This window comes from Canis lupus, chromosome 12 (assembly GCF_048164855.1).
Source record: "Canis lupus baileyi chromosome 12, mCanLup2.hap1, whole genome shotgun sequence".
Taxonomy (NCBI): domain Eukaryota; kingdom Metazoa; phylum Chordata; class Mammalia; order Carnivora; family Canidae; genus Canis; species Canis lupus.
Window position 1 is genome coordinate 14294789 of NC_132849.1, and position 23086 is coordinate 14317874.

At 45.9% G+C, this 23086-nt stretch overlaps 1 long non-coding RNA gene across 1 annotated transcript; it reads left to right on the plus strand.

The window, feature by feature from the left end:
- The first annotated feature begins 11810 nt into the window (after nucleotides 1-11810).
- Nucleotides 11811-22883, plus strand: LOC140601177 (uncharacterized). The gene is made up of 4 exons (XR_012004230.1): nucleotides 11811-16086; nucleotides 16907-17044; nucleotides 20810-20933; nucleotides 21572-22883. It is a non-coding gene; the product is annotated as an uncharacterized lncRNA (long non-coding RNA).
- Nucleotides 22884-23086: the final 203 nt, after the last annotated feature.

Here is a 23086-nt window from a genome sequence, read left to right on the forward strand (position 1 = left end):
GCAGAGGCTGTTCTTTTTCCACATAGGAATGCACTTGACTTGCTAATGTTCTATTGATGTTTTATTCATGAGTATATTATTCAGTAGTTTTCTATTTGCTGCTATTTTATAAAGCTTTTGTATTAGGGTGAAATAGATTTCATTAAATAAAAACTTTTCCTTTTTTATCTATTCACTGCAGCAATATAAGTTGCACATGAATTCTCATAGGTTTGAAATCAATCACGTGCAAGTACATATACCTTCGGTGCCTTTGGTACAGTTCGTAAGAGATGGGGCAAAGGGGCAAAGTTCCTGACAAACCGCTAGATGCATTCCATGTTTATTGCTCTAGTCAGCCTTTCTTTTTCTTCTTGACTCTGTTTTAGTTGTATTTTCCCTAAAACTCAACCAACTCTTCTAGATTTGCAAATGTCTTTTCCTTTTTAACAGAAGCTTTACTAAAGTGGAATTTACATTTAAAAATTCACCCATATTAAGTCTCTAGGTCAATGGGTCTTAACAAATTAATGCTTTCTTGTAACCTCTACCAAAAACAGAGTATTTTGGTGGTGCCATAAATTTCCCTCAAAACCCACCGCATCCCCACTTCTGCCCCAGGCAGCCAACCACCGGTCTGCTTTCTCTCACTGTAACTGTGCCTTTCCTCAAATTTTGTAAGCATCGAATCAGAAAGAATTTGCGTTTTCTATCTGATGTCATCTGCACAACATGCATGTTGTCATGCATGCATGTATCAGGAACTCATCCCTTTTTATTACTGATTAGTATCCTATTGTATGGATATACTGAAATTTGTCTATCCATTCATCAGTTGATGAAAATTTGGATTATTTCCAGTTTGAGACTATGGTAGGCTGAGAAAATGACCCCTCAAAAGATACTCACATACTGATACCTGGAATCTATAAAGGTTGCTTTATATGGAAGGAACATCTTTGCAGATGTGATTAAATTAAGAATCTTAAAATGGGGTCATTATTCTGGAATATCAGGGTAGGCACTAAATGCCATCACATGTATTCTCATAAGAAGGAGGCAGAGGAAGACTTGGCACGTGCACAGAGAAGGAGGCATGAAGACTGAGCAGGGAGAAATTTGAAGATGCTGCAGTGATACGGCCACTAGCAAAGGCAGGCCAGTAGCCACTAGAAACTGGTGGAGAAAAGACACAGGGTCTCCCCTAGAGCCTCCAGAAGAGGCAGGATCATGCCATGCTTTGATTTCACGCCAGTGAAACTGGATATCTGGATCCCAGAACCATGAGAGAGTCAACGTGTATTGTTTTAAACCACGATGTCTAGTAATTTGTTACAGCAGCTTCAGGGAGTTAATTCGGGGGCTATTTCAAATAAAGCTTTTGTACAAACCTCTGTGAGGACACATCGTTCATTTTTCTTGGATAAATAGGAATAAGAGTGCTGGAATATACGTTTAAATTTTAAGAAATTGACCATTTTTCAAAGTGGCTATACCATGTTGCATTCCCATCAGCAGCTTATGAGAGTAGTGCCACTGTTTCATATCCTTGCCGGCACTTGATATGGTCAGTCTTTTTAATTTTAATATGTACATAGTGATCTCTCATTGTGGTTTTAATTTATATACCCCGTTGACTCATGATGCTGAGCATCTGTTCATGTGCCTTTTTGCTACCCCTGTACCTTCTTTGGTGAAGTACTTATTCAAATCTTTTATCCACATTTTATCCAACTGTTTGCCTTCCCCTTGTTAATGTGTAAGAATTCTTTATATGACAAATATAGTTGCAACTATTTTCTCCAAGCCTGTAGCCATGTATTTTCAATATCTTAAATGTCTCTCAAGAAGTAAGACTTTTTATTTTGATAAAGTGCAATTTAATTTTTTCTTCTATACTTTGTGGTGTCTTGTGTCCTAAGAAACTAGCCTAACTTAACATCTCAAGGATTTTCTTCATTGTTTTCTTTTAGAAGTTTTATAGTTAAAGCTCTTACATTTAGATCTATGATCTATTTCATGCTAATTTTTTGTACAGTATATGGAGGTGAAGATTAAAGTTCACTTCTTTACATATGGATATCTAATTGTTCTACTTCCATGTTTTATTTTTTAAAAAATCTCCATTTCATAACTTTGGCACCTTTGCAGAACATCAACTAACCATATATGTCCCATTGATCTCTATCTCTATCCTCACTCCAACACCACACTGTCTCGATTACTATCATTTTGCAGTCATGAAAACAAAGTTTAATTAAGTCCTCCAGCTTTGTCCTTTTTAACAAAATTGTTTTGGTTCTTCTAGATTTTTTGTATTTCTTTTTTTGAAATTTTATTTACATTCAATTAATTAACATATAGTATAGTATTAGTTTCGGAGGTAGAGCTCAGTGAGTAATCAGTTGCATGCAATACCCAGTGCACATCACATCACGTGTGCTCCTGAATGCCCATCATCCAGTGATCCTGTCCTCCATCTCCCTCCAGCACCCCTCAGTTTGTTTCCTAGAGTTGAGTCTCTTATGGTTTGTCTTCCTCTCTGATTTCATTTTACTTTATTTTTCCTTCCCTTCCCCTATGATCTTCTGTTTTGCTCTTAAATTCCACCTATGAGCAAAATCATCTGATGATTCTCTTTCCCTGATTGACTTATTTCACTTAGCATCATATCCTCTAGCTCCATCTACATCATTGCAAATGCTTAGATTTCATTTTTGATGACTGAGTAGTATTCATGTATATATATATACACACCTTTTTTGCATTTCCATATACATTTTGAATCAGTTTAGCAATTTCTATCTCTTCTCCCCCCACCACACACACAAAGCCTGCTGGGGTTTTAATTTGGATTGTTTTACATTCATAGATAATTTGGAGAAACAACTGAAGTTTTAATAATATTTAAGTCCTCCAGTTCACAAACACAGTATATCCCTCTTTTCATTTCAGCTCTATTCAATTTCTCAGCAAGGATTTATAATTTTCCATGTATATGTCTTGCACATAATCTGTTATATTTATCCTTGATTATTTTAAGGCTCTGATGCTCTTACAACTGGTATTTTTAATTTGAATCTCCAATTGTTAATTGCTATCTTTTTTAGAAATCGCTTTTTCTAGGGTTTTGTGCTGTTTCTCATTCATAACATTTTGTGTATTCTTTTTGTATTTGATTGGCACTGTTAAAGATTGTCTTATTTTATTAGTCTTGATACAAATGAACACTTTGGATTGTTTATTAAGTGTATGGAATCTTTACTTTCTAATTTATTAAGTTTTGTTTTTTGTCTGTATGTTTTTCCTTTTACCTTCATTAGGTTTGCATTACTGCTCTCCTGTAAATTATTTAGTTAACCATTGAATGCATTTGCTTTCTTTCTCTCTTATTTAATTCTTGTGATGGGTTTTCGCTGAGACTCCTTGTCTAAGCTGGAAGCCCTACATTTCACAGAATTCCCTTCCTTATGTGGTTGTGAGTTCAGGGGGCCCCAAGAGAAATTTACATGAGATTTGGAAGACAGGAGTGGAGGAGTAGCCTTTTTTTTTTTTTTTTTTTTTTTTAACATGGAAGGCCAGTGTTGGGCCTGGTACCTGTTGGGCCAGGTACTATTGCTATGCATGAGTGCTGCATATCTGCCAGATGATCTTAGTGTGGACAGTGGCCCTCAGCTCCACTGGATCCCCTCCTGTTTCTCAGATTTTTGGTCCTGTTGCATGTTCAGTTGGTGCCAGCTATTTAGACAGTGAGAGACAAATATGGTTCCTGTTGGTCCTGGTGGGTTCCAGTTTGCTGTTACTCTTTCTTACATTTCATGCATTTTCCTTTCCACCTTCACCTAATCTGAGGATTTTCATTGGAATAACCAGAGGTGTTCAGTGTAGTTTATTACTACAAACTTCTTTTCACTTTGGTTAGCTCTCCAAAGAATTTTTTTCTCATCTTGTTAAATTTCTAACTATGTTACTAGCAATAACTTATACATTAACATAAGTTTTAAGATTTTATTGCTTGCCACCATTTCTTTTATAGCACAGCTTCTGTATTGGAGTTCTTGTTTTGATTCATTTCTCTGTTATATTTCTTCAAGCAATTTTTCAGAAGGAGTAATGGGTGGTTTACTTTCTGAATCCTAGCATATCTAAGAGTTCCTCTGTGCTGCCTTTCACATGAATAATAATTAGGTTGGGTAAGTAAACAGTTGTTTTTGCTGGCCCAGTACCCAATTCTTCCTCTTACGACCACCACCTCTCCTTCAATTCTCCATTCATGTAGGCTGAATGGAGATGACTCCATCCTCAGAGTGCAGGGGTAAACAGGCATATGACAATGGAAACATGGCAGTCTCCTGGTCATATGTCTAATAACAATGAGCACTGGCCACTGCCAGGTCAATGAGAGTGACTTTTGTTGGAATTATTATAAAACAAAGTCCCAGGGCTGCTAATGGCCAATTGAATCACCATGTAGACATTCTAAGAAAGAAGCCAACCTAGGGCAACTGGGTGGCTCAGTTGGTTAAGCATTTGCCTTTGACTCAGGTCATGATCTTGGAGTCCTGGGATCAAACGCCAAGTCAGGCTCCCTGCTCAACAGGGAGTCTGCTTCTCCTTTTATCCCTCTCCCTGTTCGTGTTCTCTCTCCCTCTTTCTCCCTCAAACAAATAAATAAAATCTGAAAGAAGAAAGAAAGAAGAAAGAAAGAAAGAAAGAAAGAAAGAAAGAAAGAAAGAAAGAAAGAAAGAAAAAAGAAAGAAAGAAAGAAAGAAAGAAAGAAAGAAACCAACCCAAAGTAATTGCAGACCTGAGGGATTACAGGAGACAGAGTCTTAAGCACCTGGATCTTGCCAGAAAGGAAAATGATTAACAACTAAAAACCCCAAAGATAGATTCAATTACTGCTGGAATTAGCAATACAAATGTGGAATATTTCTTTCTTTTTTTTAAGATTTATTTATTTATTTGAGAGAGAGCATATAAGCAGGGAGAGGGGCAGAAGGAGGATGCAGCCTGAAGCTGGGCTCAATCTCATGACCCTGAGGTCACAACCCTGTATTGTGAGATCATGACCTGGGCTGAAATCAAGAGTCAGATGCTTAACTGACTGAGCCACCCAGGCACCCTGAGTATTTCTTTTTTAACTTAAGTTTAATGGAATAAATTTGTTTTATGTTTTCTTATATATTTTCCTGTTTCTCTGAATGGATCTCTTGTTTACAGTTGCTTAATTTACTTGTGTGTATGGTGATTTTGTTTAACTAATCAGAGTGTGTATATATTTCTCCACGATTAGGATCTATGATATAGTCTGTCAACAATAGTTTATATATTGACTTCCATTCAGATTATTTAGTCCTGGATAAAATAGATCTTTTATGTGCTTTTATTCTGCTATTTTTGGGTTGAAGGTGGCTTTCAATTGCCTAGAAGGGTGGAGTAGGTGAGAATCAAGTGATCCATACAGAGTGATCTCTGTTCCTATGGTTTCTGAGGTGTCTCAAGGTCAGCCAGGCCATTGCCTCTCTTGTCTACATGAAATAGTGACATCAAAGATGTCCTTATTGGGGTGCCTGGGTGGTTCAGTCAATTTAGTGTCCAACTCTTGGTTTCAGCTCAGGTCATGATCTCTCGATTGTAGGATTAAGGCCTGAGTTGGGCTCTGCCCTCAATGTAGAGTCTTCTTCAGATTCTCTCTCCCTCTCTATCTCTCTCTCTGTCAAATACATAAGTAAATACAATCTTAAAAACAAACAAACAAAAAAGATGTCCCCACCAAATTCAGGTTGTAGCCTCAAGCCTTAGCCAATCTCTCACCACACTGGTTCCTGCCACATCTCCCAAAACCACTCATGGGATTGAAATTCCTGCCTCTTCTTCATCTCCTGCTACCCTGTCCACAGTCACCCAAATTGTTTCATAACTAGTCCTCAATTCTGCACCTGTTTGCTCTAAGCTTGGGCTTTCTGCAGGTTTCCTGGGTAACCTGTACACTTACTTTTCATGCAAGATGTAAACTTGCTACAGCTCACTCAATCCCAACATTTCTCAAACCCTAAGAGGCATACCTCCTATGTGAACCCAACAAAACACAGGTGGGGAGAGGAGTGCTGGGATGGGGGGCACTTGCACTTGCAGTGGGAAAAAAATGAGTCTGTATTCTTAAATTCATATCAAACTAAAGTAAACTTAACAAAATCTCAATTGGAGACACACAGGATAGGGCAAGAAAATTGTGTAGGGGCAGAGATGTTGAGAAACGCAGCCTCCAATTTTACCGGTAAGTTCTTGGCTGACTAATGGCTTCTTTCCTTTGTTTTAAGAGCCAATGTCAGATATATAAAGGTGGGTGGGTAGATAGGTGGATAAATGGATAGAAGTCCCACAAAGAAAACAAATGATATTTCAAAAATTCAACTATGGTTTGAGATCCCTTGCCTATCATAGGGTGGCATTCCATTTAGGAAGGTAATTTCCATTTTTTCCATAATTTTCATTGTTTTATGAAGATATAATAATACCTTGATTTTGTAGCAGAAACAATTAGATACTACCAAAATAGCATCTCCTTTTTGTCTACAGTGATAGTTCTATCTGAGAAGCAGTTGTGCAGGCTGACACCACACTTGCTGGTGCCCTTTGTTCCCCAAGGCAAGGCCACATGACCAGTCTTACAAGAGAATGAGAGCAGCTAGGATATGTACCACTGCCAGGTCTGACCTATAGTCCCTGCTCGTTCACTTCTCCACATTCTTCCAGCTGACTAAGATGGCAAGGACTAGACCATACTGGGAAGCCAATGCTCAAGTTGGCAGAGCTGCCATCAGCCTGATTCCCTGAATGGCTGGATGGAGCATAGCCTTCCATATGTTCCCCTTAAATGAGAGAAATAAGTTGTTTTCATTCATACAATTGTGGAGTCTTTTTTCAGAAATTTACTATTTTGCCCTAATACAATGGGATTCTAGGTCAAAATCAATTCCTTCCTACTCTCATCTTCCTGCCATTTCCATGGTATGAAAAGAATATAGAAAAAATAGCTCAATCATTCCATAGAAAATTGTTAGAGAAATTTTGAGTTTTCATGGGCAGCATGAAACAAGGAGAATGAGGCCACCCAAAATGTAGGGAGGACTAGAGAGTGGAAAGAAGACCAGAGTGGGAAGTGGCACAGAGGCTAAAGAAAAAGAAGTAGTCAGTGGTAAATTCCCAGTGGTGAGAATAGCTGAGTATGAAAACATCTAAAGCCCAGTGTTGAGTAATGCTCTGCGATGTAGCACTCCCTCCATTACTCCCCTGGAAACTTTAGTGAATCCTACTGCACAAAATTGTCTGATGATAAATGATAATTGAAGGAATGACCAAAGGGTGGATCAAGCAAGTGTGGCATACTAGAGATAGCACAGGATTTAGAGCCAGATCTGGGTTCAATCCCTTCACTGCTTCTGTGCCTTTGCACAGCTCTTATCCTTTGTGACTTTGAGTTTCCTCACTAAGAAGTGAGGGATTTCCAATTAAATGTGGAGGACCGAACCACTCTCTCAGAAGTCCCACTAAAACAAATGTGAAATAAAATTTTAATTTATAAACACACAAGGATAGATAGAAGAGGAATAAATAGTCACAAAATATTGGAAGGCAGAAAGTGGGTGACTAAACCATAACTGACAATACACAGGGGAAAGCTGAAACCCAAAGAAATTGTTGGGGAACACCAAAGATAAGTTAAATAGGCTTCAGTGCCCTTGAAAATCTGACAATTAGAAGTACCAGTTACCCCTGAAAGGGTTGCAGGTGAGGCTGAAAATAAGAGGTTTAGTTGAAAGCCTTTTGAGGGGTAATTAGATTCCCAGTGTGCCCTCTCCCATCCTGGCACAAGACTAGAATTTTCCCTCCCGAGGGAGATTGAAACAAGAGAAGCTCTGAATGCAGAAGCACTGGGAACAGCCGCAGATGGCTGTAAATGAGGAACTAGGTGATGGTGGCATGCAGTCCATTCTCCCAGCTTGACTCCCACATTCCTACAACAGGACTTATGGAACAATCTCAACCTGGGTGCAGGAGATTGTGGATCTCTCTCTGATTAAACCAACTAACCCTGGAGGAAAAGCCTGTAGATATTGATAGTCAGTGGTATCCCCAACAAATCAGCTCACACAGATTCCCCGAGGCTGTCACATACACTCCAAAAGCTTCACTCAGTTTCCAAGTAGATGTTTAGTGCCCCATTCTTAAATATGAGCAGACAGCCAAGGACTGTCAACATATGATGAAGGATGTTGACAAGAGCAAAATGGAGTTGACTATCAGTGTTAATTACAATATATCTGAATATGTTCAGAGGATTTTTCACTTCCTTTGGAGAGTTACAGGACTAATTAGTGATAGGTATGAAAACTAAGCAACCAAAAATGGACAGTTATTAGCCTCAGGGAAAACAAAAAGTTACACAAGGAAATGTGATCATAGTACACTATGTGGTTCAGCCGTGAAGAGTGGTCAGAATGTCAGGAGTAAATATTCATCCAGTCAAAAAAATATTTTTAAAAAAGTTATGATTCTATTGTAAGACTGGAAAGAGAACAAGTATGTCTGTATGTTGGGGAAGGAGTGGTAGCTAAAAATCTCACTTTTTATAGTAGAAAACCAACAGATAATATCTAAATCTACCAAAAAAGCCTATTTAAGCATAACATTTAAAATATGGAGACCAATATCACTGAAAAAGCTAAAAGTGGCCATCTCTAAGAAATGAGACTCAGAACTGGGGAGGGGTACAACTTTTAGACTTGGTTAGCCGTGTATATATAGAACTTTGTCAAAATAAAATGCCTGTTTAAGTGAGGTGCTGAAGTTTGTGAAGGCATTTGTAAGTTGACTTGCATTGCCGGTCATAAATTATTTTCTCTTTATATGCTTTAATTAATGGTGTTTGTCTCTACAATTATTAGTGTTCCTGGAGATTTTCCTTTTCCTCCTCTTTCCCCCTCCTTGTAGTTGGAACCTAATGATTAAGGACAATACCGACAGTAATGACCCCTGCTTACCTTCATTATCTTATTAAATCCTTGCAACAGCAAGCTCAGATAAGTGCTACTTCCTATTCTGCCTTAAAGAAAAGGAATCTGAAGTTCAGGGCAATGCAGCAACTCTATCCAGGTTGCATAAGTATGGCAAGTGGTGGATCAGCGGTTCGAATGTGGGTATGCTGACCCAGGGCCTGTGCACTGATGCTTCACGCTGTCAGAAACTTTGGTCTGAAGTCAGTGTGCCAGCTTCGAACTAGCAGCAGCCAAGAGCCCATGAGCGAGAGCTGCCATCTTCAAGACAGCAAGTGCCCTGCCCACTCTGCCCAGATGATTATTTCCTCACCCACTTGGGGCCCTTCATTACTACTCCCCGAAACAAGTCCTTTGAGCTGCGATTTCACAGTCCCGCACTTGTACCTGGTATTTGGAAGACAGCTCATGGGTGATATGTGTCATTAACACAATGGTTGACTAATGCAACCCCATTCCAGCTTGTGAGGGCCTCTCTTGTTGTTTTTGTTAAACATCTACTAGCAATAGCCTCTGCCTGCAACACCTGGCCAAGACTTCCCTCTTGTTCGTCCCCGGCTGGGAAAGCCTGGACCATCAGGGGCCTAGAAAAGTTACAAAGTACCAGTCCATCTCTAAGAGCAAATCGTGAGAGAGGCCTCACGACTTTGTGAGATGGCATGGTAGACATACAAGGGCTTGGAAGTCTTTGTTAGTCACCCCCACTGAAAGCAGGATCTAATTCCCAGCTCCCAAATGTGGGCTAGCTAAGCTGGGGCTGTCACCCAGAATGCCTACCCTTGAGGCACTGCAGGAGACTTTGCCTGTAGGTGCACTCTGGGTGACAGTCCCAGCTGACCTCAGCCCGGCAGCTTCTCTCCCAGCCTCTTGCACTGCTCAAAGCTGGGAGTGGATGAGTGAGCACCCTACACCTCCAGACCAGCCATTTCACCAGCTGAGGACTGTTGAGTGATTTGAATCAACATTATGAGCAGAAGGATAGTACAGCTGAGCTCTGTCCAAATCCCTGACCCACACAATTGTGAGATGTAATCAAATGGCAGCTGTTGTAAACCTTTTGAGTCTGGGGGTAGATTGTTACACAGCAACGGAGACCTGCAGCAGTCCACTTAGGGCCAGGATAAGTGCAGAAAGACTTCGTGGGTTGGAACAAATGGAGCCATGGCTTATGTTGACATTAGGGGAACACAGGGAATTAGCATGGGAGGAGACAGTAAATGTCTCTGATCTTGAGGGAAGAAACTGGGGTAAGGGAAAAGAGGCACTGAATTGGGAAAAAAATGAGCCCTAAGGCTGGTGAAAAGGGATGAGGCGCACAGTTGGTGGAGGAGTCTGGAGGGCATGGGAACCAAGGGAGCGTCCCTGAATGAGGGAGTGAAGGGACAGGATGGGAGACTCAGGGGAAGACAGCACCCTGGGAAGGAGAGCAGGAAGGAAACAGAAGGGGGCACCAGCCCACCTCCCGAGCCCTCATGTGGTTCTGGGCACCTGCCTGCTGTGCCCCTATGCCTAGTCAACAAGGGAAGAGAGGTCCCACCCTCTGCCACAAAACCTTCCCAGGGCCAAGAGCCACATGTAGTAGGACCTGCAGCTCCCTGCCCTTCCAAGCTCTCTGAGGAAGAAAGCAGGGATAGGCTTTGCTTCCAGGAAAACCAAGGCCCAAACGGAATAAGAAACTGCCCCAGGCCACAGAACTAGTCCAAGGGTGTGGCTGGATGCCTGGGCCCTAGGCTTCCCACTGGTTCCTTCCACCAGATTGCACCTGAGCAACCACCTCAGAGGAAGTGAGGGGAGGAAAGGTGAGTTGAGGTGAAGTGGTTCACATCCCAGCCCAAAGCTCATTTCCAGAAGGCACCACGGTTCTTCCCAATTCAGGGAGGGAACTCAATGCTCTAGCGAGCACGTGCATTAGCACACACAATACACATGTGAGCGCACATGCATCAGACAGTGAGGAGCTATGAGTCACACACCACATTCTGCTTTGGGGCAATGCAGGCTGTAAAGCATGGAAGCAATGAGACTTAGGCAGCTGGACTCCAAAGACAGCTCTCTGCCCACCCTTCATAATCAACACTAATGCCCAGGAGCCCGAGAAGGAAGCTGTGCCTGGATGGACTTCTGGCAATGATGCTCCACCCCCACCCCCAAGTGTCTCTCATGCTGGGACCACTTATGGAGTAGGACGGTCATGAGTCCCTCTAAGATGGGATGAGGGTAAGCCAGGGGCCATGGAGCAATTCTCCACTCCACACCGCAGCCACAAACTCACGAACCACAGGTACACTAGTGCTCACGCACTAGCCCGTGAGCCTCTGTCTCTCTGAGATTTGTAGGTCTTCTTACTCGCCTGCGAACCCAAATGACTCAGAGCTCTGGGGTTTCCAAATCCCACTCCCTGTAGCTCAAATGGCATAGCTGAGTAACCAGAAGGGTTGCAAGGGTCAGAGCCACTGATTTCCCAACCCTTGGGCCACTCTTGAGGGCGGTGGAGACCCCGGTCACAACGGTCATCTATCTTCAGAGCCCCAGACCTAACAAGCCACCACTCCCATTGTGGACCCCCAAGCAAGAGCCTCAGGTCTATACCTCTCGCCCTGTACCCATCCCTCCTTGGTCTCCATCTTGGCAAGCTGGCCTGCCCCCACCCGTTAGAATTCTGGGAAAGGCAAAGAGGAATGGAACAATGGCCTAAAATTAGAAAGTACAACAGAAGCGTGGAACTCTGAGTCATGCATTGTTCTTTTTCTGCTGTTCCGAGTGCTGCTGGTAACCACAGCCTTCTGGCCCTGACAGAGTGCTGACAACAGGATTATGGCAAGCCAAGCCTCAGGGAAGAGGGGCTGCAGGGGGAGGGCAGGGGGATGGCCCCATGGAGTTTTGGCTACTGGATGTCAGAAGCCAGTCAGAGGACAGAAGGCCAATGTTCCTCTCGTGTCAGCCCCAGGGCACACAGAGGCGGCAAGGCATATGCCAGGCTACCTTCCACCTGCCTGGGCTCAAGCCCGTTGGCCTAGCCTCCCTTCAGCACCTCTGTGCAGTGTGTGACATGGATGTGCAATTTTACCTGTTCACACGAAATAATGGTTGACTTGGAGGATGGGTGGGCCATGATGGTGATACCTCAGGAATCACCGTGTAGCTGGTTCCCCTGCTGAGACCACACATTTGTCACCTTCTCAGAAAAAAATCAATTCATAGGTGCGTTTTCCAGTTTGCACTCTCAGGATAGAGACTGTGTCCTTTACCCCTTAGGTTGGGGATATCATAAGACTGCAGGACCCCTAGCAGGGAGCCTTGCCCCAAAGACCTCTTGTCCATCTTTTTGCCTCCCTTTAATGAAGGAAACCGGGTTTTGAGGCCCTCTCTTGCGGGTGGCCCCACGCAGTTACGGATGAAGCGTGTGTGCCCGGCTGCAGGCAGGCGCACTCCGTGGTGGGCCAGACCTCACGTGGAACACAGTTTTCCTAGAGCTCTACTCACCTGGGCTTTGTGGGAGGGGTGAAGAAGAGAGAAACAGTACCCTACCGCCTTTCTATCACCCCCAAAGTCCCACAAGGCCCCTTGAAAGTCAGCCAAAGCTAAAACTACCACCAGGGCAGCTGGCTGAGGAACCAACTCCCCGTTCCCAAAAGCTCTGAGTCTAAGGGGCCTGGGGACCCGTCAGCCTTCCTACCCAGTCTCCAGAAAGACTCCGATGCCGGTGGTGGGAGAAACACTTTGAGAAATAGGAGCCGAGACTTGGATACCATCGGCGATTCCAGAGCAGTGAATGCCCAGGCCCGCTGCCCCTGCGGGTGCCAGGGGAACCTGACGGTCAGACGGATCGTGTGGGCCGAGCTTGGGAGCTCCCAGAGCACCGGGAAGCAGGAATCGGAAGTTAAAATTAGCAAGATTGTGAAGAGCTTTGAATGCCGGGCAGGAGCCTGACTCCCACCTCTTAGAAATGGGAACAGGGTGGGGACAGGCACACGGCTGTGTGGAGATGGCCTGGAGGGGAGGCAGGGAGAAGGGATCGCAGCTTTCCTGGGTGCTTCTCGGTGCCCCGCTGAGAAGGGCCGGACATGTGGCCCTGCGGAGTGGCCCAGGCTGTGGGGGTGCCAGGCGGGCCTCAGAGCCTTGCGGTGGAGCGGGCTGGTAGGGGCTGGAGGCGGGCCAGGTGCCTGTGGCCGCCGGCAGGGAACAGAGTGGAGGGAGAGGAAAGGTGAGCCGAGGCCAACCGGCGACATCAGGATCCCCAGTGGAGCCGGGAACACGCAGTATCGTTGTCCTCGCATCATGACCTCTGCCCCACACGGTGAGGTCTCGGGAGCGCGGGGCGTGGGAGCCCTTGGCCTTACTGCTAAGCTGCACACGTGTCCCAGGTCTGGGGGGAACGTGGCTCCTAACCTCAGCTCCCCCGAGGGGCGCGGGCCATAGCGTCTCCTCCGAGGGCGGTTGGCACCGCAAGAGAAGCCACTGGAAGCTGGAAGAATTTCCCACAGCTGGAGAGTCCCCAGCACGTGGCTGGGCTTGGGGAGGGGAGGCTGCAGCCACCGCCGGCATCGGGCCCGGAGGAAAGTCAGGTCTGGGCCCCCGGGAGATGCCTTAGCCAGGATAGTCAGAAACGCAGAGCTTTGGTTCCAGTTCAGACCGACTGAAGACGCGTCTTTGTTTACAAAGAGCGTTTGTGTTTGTTTCCATTTGGGCTTCGGCGGAGGAGGGTAGTGAATTCCAGGGTCTGCTTCACGGATCAGCTCCCCTCGAACACACGCACACCCTGCCCTCCAGTTGTGCCGCCTTCTGTGTGTCGGCTGCCGGCAGCCCGGGAAGGAGGGTGCCCCCAGCAGGCGGCAGCGGGAGTGGGGGGCTGCCCCCCACGGGAGCACCGGGGGTGAGATGCTGCAGCCCACGGTTATGGAGACGTCCAGGACGCCAGGCGCGTGGATCATCTCGTTTGCAGTTTTACAGCAACCTTAGATACAATAATTAGCCCATTTTACAAATGCAAATGGCAGTTCAGAGAGGTAAACACACACACACACACACACACACACACACACACACACACAGGCAGAGCAGGATTTGAACCCAGCTACCCCAGGGCCTACCCTGAACCATCATTGGTGGTCATCCTGCCGCGGTACTGCCACCAGGGGCCTTGCCCCTCCCCTGAAAGAGGATGTGGACTGAGAGGCAGGAGAGGCCTGCAGCCCCGGAGCTGGGTGACCTGTCATGCCCCTCCCAGGAGACAGCTTGTCAGGGCTGCTTCCATGAGGCGCCTGAGGCTGGAGCAGCAAGGACTCTGGGGAGGCGTCATCTTCTCGCATCCCCCAAATCTGGCCAGCTGCAGATGCAGGGAGCTCAGCCAGCCTCAGGCTGTGGAGGCAGAAGGCAGGATGTCAGGCCCCGCAGCCTGGAAGGACACCTCACCTGCCTGCAATCCTCTCTTGATAATTCTTCATGAGATCTCTGCCCTGAAGCTCCAGCAAATCCCTGGGGTGCTGCCCAGCCACTGTCCCCTAAGCCTCCCTCCCACCCAGAGTGTGCCTCTGAAAGGAGGGTCTAGTCTTAGGGGAAGAAGCCATCTTCACAGACACAAACACACCTTCCAGAAATGCCAAGGTCAGAGCAAGGGATCACAAAAACTGATGACGTGAAGCAGTCAAGGCGAGTCCTGGGAAGTGAGGCTCCTGGGCAAGCTCTAAGCTATGGGAACCCATCAGCTCCTCACCAACCTGGGAAAGCTGCCTGGAGGAAGCCAGCTTTTGAGTGCTGCTGGGTATCCCCAGAAGCTCCAAACTGCATTCCCAGAGGCCTCTAGCTCCCAACAGCACCATGGGCTCGCTGGCTCCCTCACGCCCCTGCACACCCCATGAGGCCACATACCTACCATGATGCCAGATGAGGGGGCAGGAGGAAGAGATAAAGAGAAGCTTTGCAAAGGAGGAGTGGGAATACAGGCCACCTGGGGAACAGCCACCTCCAAACCTTCAATTCTGTGGTCCCTGACCACAGCCTTGCCCCCACCCAGCTCCTTCCCCAGAAGCTGACCTTGCCTAATGCAAAGAGAATCAGGACATAGCCCCCACCCCCCTATACAGGCTTCCTGTCTTGCCTCCTGAGGTGGGCAGCGTGCAGAGCCCCCGCAGCTTCACCACGCTCAGGGATTTGTGCTGTATCCCTTCTCCTCCCTCAGTGCTCCCAGCCAGCACGGCATCGAGGCAGAGTACACCACCCCCCCCCATGCGTCTCTAATCCACCTCCTCTCCCCAGCTCAGGGCCTGATCCTCTCTTTCCTAGACCACAGCAGTATCTTTCTCCACCACGAAGGATGCCCCTGGCTGCCAGATACAAGATGGCCAGCCAATAGAGACTCAATCAAGTAATGTGGAATCTTGGCTCTTTTTCACCTGTTGTGTGGATTTGGGCATTCTCTGTGCCCAAGTCACTTTGATTCTCCGTGCATCCATTTCCTCCTTGTAAGACAATAACCTACAGGTGTTACATGTATAGTAATACACGTATGAGTTCTTTAATTTTCTTATGAAATTCTTATGAGAAATTAAACACCATACAGTGACATTCTTGGCACAGCCCTCAGTGTTGGCCACCACTACTCTGCAGTGGGCAGCCAGGAGGCAAATCGCCCCAGCTCCAGCCAAGTCAGCCACTCAGTGATGTCAGACTCGGGTCAGCCTGCCTTGATTCTTGGGGCTCTCCCCTGAAGTGTCTAAGACAATGGTCATGGATGCCGACAGCACATTATCACAAGGCAAAGTCTAAAGGCAAATACCACTTACCTCAATTTTCTCTTTTTATCTGGAAGAAGCTTTTACCTGAAAAACCCTTCCTCAGGGGGATTCCCTTGAGTTCCATCATCTAATTAGGGTCACATGCCCATATCTAGGCTGGGAAAGTGGGTGTCCAATATTTTTAGCCCTTTACCCAGAGGATGGTTCTACCAGCAAGGAGAAGGAAGGCTGCCATTCTGCTTACCTGCCCTTTGATCTTTTTCCTCTCCAGCCCACTCGCCATCCTGCCTCCAGAGTGATCGACGTCATGTCAGGTATGGTTGTGTTGTCCCTGCTTAAAAAGTTTTAATAATTGACCTCAAGATAAAGGCCATTGTCCTTGGTGTGGCATATATGTCTCCTACTGTATGATCACAGCTTTTCTTCCCACCTCAGCCAGTTCAAACTTCTCACCATTCTCTCACACTGGGATGCCCCTCCCACACCACCCTCCCTCCTAAATCTGCTTCACAAAACTAAACTCCTGCTCATTCCTCTGGATGTAAGCTTCTCTGCAAAATTTTTTTGGCCTCCTTGCTCCCCCGTGAGGCCACATACCTGCCATGATGGCAGACGAGAGATGTTCATTCAGTGTTTGATAAGGAAAGGAAGGAAAGGAAGAAGGGAGGAGGGGAGGAAAAGAGGAAGGGAGGACTAGGATGATGCCCTGTGTACCACTAGGCACTTCCTAGTGACCCTTCCATGAGTACCCACTACTAGAGTAACCCTCTGAAGCCTCCCGGGCATGACATTTTGTCCCAGGCCATTGGTACAGGTTGAACCAGAGACCATACTCTTATTATTATAAGAGTCAAACATTTGGGTTTTTCTCTTTAGGGCAACTCCCTCACCCTACTATTTTCCTGTAGTCAGTGAGACATGCCAAGTATTTTTTAAGAGCTATAGTGCTGCAATCTGGTTGGAGGGAGCAATTTCCATTTGTTTTTTGAGTGTCATCACATTGGATTTGGCTCATCTCTCCAGCCTGACTCTAGGTCTCTTTGACCTTTGACTCTGACATCCATTCTTTATCCCTCTCAATCCTGGTTACACCCTCATGTGATAAACCTGTCATCTATGTCTTCATCTCTTTAGCTACTAAATCATTAAACAGGACAGAACATTCTGCTGAACCCTCCCTCCGTCTGACCTCAATCTTTTTCAAAATCGACACCCTTTGGGTGTGGTCATTCACCCCTGGAGAGACTGAATGGGGACAAGGCCTGGCTCAAGGTAACCTCAGAAGATGGGAAAGTGAGAAAAACCTGCCTTAGTCAAGCCTGAGGGAGGGGGAACAGGAGGGGGAACCTGCCTTAGTTAAGCCTGAGGGAGGGGGAACAGGAGGGGGAACCAGACTGATACCCAGGAGGCTCAACATGGCTGCAGAGTTGCATCTTCCGCATCTCTGAGGCAAGCATCCCTCCTGCCCCTTCCTCTTCCTGCGTTTCTCCTTTGTACTGCCTGACTTCTATGAGTTACCTCACTTTTGAAATTCCCAAGAGAAAATCTGATGGGGCCAGCTAGTCACTGTCCAATATGCAACACTCCTGTGGGCAAAATCTTACCTCAAGTGTAGCTCATGGGCAGCTCATATCCCCTGTGTCCAGCCAATAGATGGCCTCTGTGGACTCAAGTCTTGATTCCTGGACCAACCCTTTGTGACCAGAGAGGAGCAGGGTTCCAGACCATAACACCCAACATTCACTAGCAAGTTGCTGTTCAACTCAGAGATCCCCTGACTAGCCCTCTGGCCCCAACCTGTGAGAACAGGGGCCACAGCTCATAGGCTGTATGAGAGCTGGAATCTGGGGACTAGATGCAACCCTGGAGCAGCCACTTGCTAGGGAGAAACCAGTTGTCATCAGGGGCAGGAAGCCCGGTCGAGCCAGTCAAGAGAGCAGACAGGTAGCAGAGACTGCCCAGGCGAGCCAGCCTTGGAGAAGCCTAGGCGAGTGGCCAGAGAGGACCAAGCTCATGTCTGTAGCAGCCCTGGTGGGCCAGATTGCACAACACGGGGCTCACGGAGGAAGGGGATGCAGCTGGCTGGTTAGGACAAGACACGGAGCCAACACTTGGATGGAATGGAATTCCTAAAATGGCTCTAGGGCAAAAGAGACCTTATGTGAGACTGGGTTCAAGGCCAGCCCTTATCTCTAGATCTGGGGCTTTAGGTGACAGCAAGCCCCAAAACAAGAGGTAACTGTGCTGCCTTATCCAATTCTAGACCAACTGGACTCCTTACATTTCCCAAAACCCTTGCTGGGATCTACTCCTTGATCAACCTTCCAGGTAGCTAAACATCCACCTGGTCTTAGTTGTAAGGAGAGGAAAGAAACAGGGTCAGACAAGGGCCAGGGTCTCCAGCTGGCCTCACTAGGGTGACTTGAAAGACTTTGGGTGAAACAGACAGTCCCCCACCAATACGTCTCACTTCATAATCAATCAAAAATGAGCATGAAGGGTGCCTGGGAGGCTCAGTTGGTTAAGGATTTCTCTTGGTTTCAGCTCAGGTCATGATCTCAGGGCTCAGGGTTGTGAGACTGAGCCCCTCATCAGGCTCATGCTGGGCATGGAGCCTACGTAAGGCTTTCTCTCTCCCTCTCCCTCTGCTCCTCCCCACCTTCTCCCTCTCCAAAAAAAAGGGGGGGGGGGCGGAATTTCACTAGTCTTTCTAGCAAAGTCAGGGCAGTGCCCAGTAGTGACCACTTTCTACAGATTTGCAAAGTTATGTTTTTACCCATCCAATCAAGGAGCCTACTTAGGCAGGATACTTCTACCATAATCCATCTTCTTTCCAGTTTTTAAATTCTCAATGACATTTGCCCCAGTTTCCTGATACTCTCCCAGCTTCCATGATGACCCAGAATTGTGCAATGCACATGTCTCCAGGCCTGCCGGTCATGACCACAACTTACCAACAAGATATCAGCACATCATTGATTACCCTAGGGCAGTTGTTGGGTATTGTCTGAGTAATCAAGTTCAAAAGGGCAGTGGTGGAATTAAACATCTGCTTTGGTTCTGGATCATTCACCAAAGGGAAGTGAAGATTCAGCCTGGGGCAACAGGAGGTGGCCTGCTTGCACTAGGGGGTGGTTAGCACAGATCAAGTCCAAACTCCTCAGCCTCATATGAGGAAATGACTCTTCTATAGGCCAAGGATTTCCAAAGTATTACTACTGCACGTTTTGAAACATGAACATAAAACCAGTGATGAGATTCCCAAAAATGATCTCACGTGAAGGATGAGAGGGAGGTCCTGGGCTCAGAGAAGAGAGAGGCTACTGGCTTCAGCCAGAAGGGCTTGCTCATCATTTAACCTTAGGCATCGCTTCCTCTAAATGTGTGGGAAATCAGAGGCCTCCCTGGGCTTGAAGCTGAAGACTCCAAGATCCTTGGAGGACTGTGAACTTGGACCAGGGCATCTCATTGTCTCCTGGAGCCTCAGATTCTCCCCTGCACAAACTCTCCCACAGCATGAAAGTTCTGACCCTCTTTTTTTTTTTTTTTGGATGAGATTTTTCTTAACAGAAAACTCATTTTTAAAAGATTTTATTTATTTATTAGTTAGAGAGAAAGCACAAGCAGTGGAAGAGGTAGAGAGGGAGAGAAAGGGAGAAGTAGATGCTCTGCTGAGCAGGGAGCCCAACACAGGACTCGATCCCAGGACCCTGAGATCATGACCTGAGCCAAAGGCAGATGCTCAACCGACTGAGCCATCTGGGCGCCCCAAGTTCTGACCATCTTAATAAACAAAATAATTTCACCAACAGAGAAACAGTGAGATGGATTAGAAAATGATTTAATATATACGAAATTTATATGCACTTAATACATCCATAAATTATATTTAACATAAAACATCATTTTATTCTGTTGTTAAAATTAAAGCTGGAGTTTTAAGTAACATGTGCTACTTTTACAGAAGAAAACGCCAGATTACTAAACAAAAGCTAAAGACATTGATTTAAGAGCCCTGAGTGTCTACCAGTTTACATTAATGCTCAATTTCTTTTCCTTCAGTGGAAGTCCGGCATTAATGTAATTGTCTAACTCTTGATTGCTTGGTTTGTAGATGTAATACAAGTAGCTTTCACATTTGCCAGGACCCTCTCTCTGTCCTGTCTTCCCTCCCACCTGCCACCAACTGATCCTGCTCCCTTTCAGGCCTCGCTTATCACCCAGAGGGTCTGGAGGGTCTGGATTCTCCTCCCAGAGAGCCTCTAGGATCTGAACTCACTGCTTACCTCACCCTACCTTCCGTCATCTCTGTGCTTGGCAATCTGACCTCCGCAGCCGTCAGGGCAGGAAATGTTCCCCAAGGTCACAGCGGCCTCAGGTGCTTCCAGGACTATCTTATTTGATTTTACTGTCCTATCCCATGCTGGGCAGCTCCCTGCTTCCCCAAGGTGCTTCCTCTGGAGTATCTTATTAGCCCTCCATTATCTCTCATCCTAGACTTTCCTTAGATGTTGGCATTCCCCAACTTTCTCTCCTGAGTGCCCTTTCTTTTTCCTTTCAGGGCAGACCCTTCCACTGATTCAATGCCATTGATTAGATGACGACCCTCTCAAGGTCCAGATTGAAACCCCATCTATTGTCTCCTGCCCACGCCACCACCCCACTCCTTTCCCCTGAGGTTCATCTCTTTGGGTCATTCTACCACCCAATCAGTAGTCTGGGTTAGAAATGTGGGGAATATTCCCACTCCGTTCTTTCCCTTACCTTCCTCATTCAACCCACCTCCAAATTTTCTCACCACCTCCCCCTTAGGAGCTCTCAAACCCATGTCCTTTTCTCCAGCCCCTTTTTAGTTCCAGGGATCATCTGGTCTCACCCATGCCCCAGTTGTAGTCTCCTAACTGGTCTTTCTACTGGTTGTCCCACCCCTGTCACTCCATATCCCCCATCTCCACCCTTATTCCAACCCACCATCCACATAGGAGTGATTTTTATAAAATGCAAATCTGATGATAGCAGTCTCCTTTTGGATCAAAGGATCCTCATCAGCTTTGGGAGAAGATGGCCATCCACAGCCCAGCCTGCAGCCCTCGTGTCTATGAAGCTAACTGCTCACCTCTCCAGATGGACCTGCCTAGTCCATCCTCCCCAACTCAGGCAGGTAATGGTAACCAAGCCTCCAGGTCTTATTCTAAAATCCAACAACTCTGTAACTTGGGCTGACCAAAGAAGGCCTCACTAACCTCTGGGAACAAAGGAGGTCACCCTACTGAAAATAACCCTGGCTTTCCTGTCCTGTGTCTAACAAGAATTTGGCATCTTACCATCTCTACTCCAAAAATTTCTGGGAGACCCCAGGAGTGTCTCACTTATGTTCACATACAAGCCCAGTTGCCACCTAGTGGTCTGCTGGGCTCTTGTGGAGGGTGGCATGTTGCCTTCTCAGCATGCAATTCACCCATCCTGCATGTGTACCAGCCAAGCAGTTTGAATCTTACTGACTCATCTCAGTTGTAAGGGAGGATCCTGATTGGTTCAAGCCAGGATTTCTCAACCTCAGCACTGTGGGACATTTGGGGCTGGCTAATTCTCTTTTGGGAGCGGGGAATGAGGCTGCCCTATGTGTTGCAGGATATTTAGCAGCATCTCTGGTCTTTATTCACTAGATGCTAGTCACACACACTCATCCATTGTGACAACATATCTTTAGGCATTGCCAAATGTCTCCTGGGAGGCAAAATTGCCCCTGGTTGAGAACTACTGGTTTAAACTAATTACACATGTCATTCCCTTCCGCAGTTACTGGTTTGGATATCTGACATCAATTGGTCCAATGAGAATGAAGTTCAAGAACTGTGTTCAGTGTTCAGTGCTTCGGTTTTCGCATCTGACTGATGTAGCCTAGGATTGGAGGTGGCCATCTTGCAAACACAAGGGGAGCCAGCTGTAGGATGAAGCCAATCTCATGGTAATAAAACAGAGATGAAAAGAAATCAAGTCCTAAGTGACATCCTTGGATCTCTAGATTAAACTGCCTGAAGCTCACTGCATTGCTGGACATTTCCAGATACGAAGCCTATAAATTCCCTTTATTGTTCATATTATTTATAACCCTGTTACTTGCAACTGAAACTGTCACTGCTACATCTGGCTCAGGCCAGATCCATAGCCTAACACAGAACCCTGTACCATCACTTGCTGTTTCTACTAGTGCCATTTCACACTGGGCTCTGATCTCCAGCCTGAGCATGGCTCCTGGAGACAGTACTTCTCAGTGGGCTCCGAACCCTCAAGATGGGAAACCATCAGCAAGTCCAGAGCAAAGAAATAGATTCTCTCTCTTCCCTTTTGTGTTACATTCTGGGAGAAGATCTCAAAGCTCATTGCTCTATCCACAAAATGGTTCAGCGTTAATGAAGTGGATATTTTGCTTTAATTAGCACTGCAGCTCTCTCCCAAGGGCAAGATGTGAGTTCATGGGACATGGCCAAGGACATATTTAAGTGGTAGATAGCACCCCATATTATTAGACTCTCTTAGCCTCTCCAAGGCCAACCAGGAGCTTTCTAATCTTAGAACACATTCCTTCCCAGAAGGTCTCTGAGTCTCTTACTGAAACACACTTTGTTTTTTTAGACCAATATTGATGTATCAATTAGTTTGTGCCAGTTTAGCCTGCAGTAACAAACAATCCCCAAATCTCAGTGGCTTGCAGTAACAGGAATTTTCACATTTTCAATATTATATTTGTAAAATAGGCATAATGGTTCTATATGTAAGTTTATTCAAGATTCATAACCCTCCCTTTCATATAATGGTTGCTGTATCCCACAGTTCTTTGTTTAAATTAATCTCTTGATCATTTGGCTTCCCTGACCAGGTAGTTTTTCAAGAAATGCTTAAGAGTGCCAGTGTCTCAGCATATTTTCATCTTTGTGAATGACTGCTGCCTTTAGACTTGAGTAACAATTTGCCTGAGCGAGAGCCTGTTATGTCATTCGTCTCTAAACTCTGTAGACAATACTCCACTAACTTTTGCTACTGAATGTTACTGGGGATAAATAAACCTCGGACCAACTGACACAGTTTTCTCCCTTGTGAGTGACTTGCTTTTTCTGCCCCTGTGCCTCTATGATTCTTTCTTTAGCTTTAATACCTAATTACTTCACTGAGACATGTTCTTTCGAGAACATGATGTGTCTTTCAAACTGTACATTCAGATCTCCCTCTATTGGACAGTTTTCTTTTCTTTTTGATTTTTTCTTCTCCATTTATTCTACTTACACTGAAACAACAGTTGCATATACTCTGAGG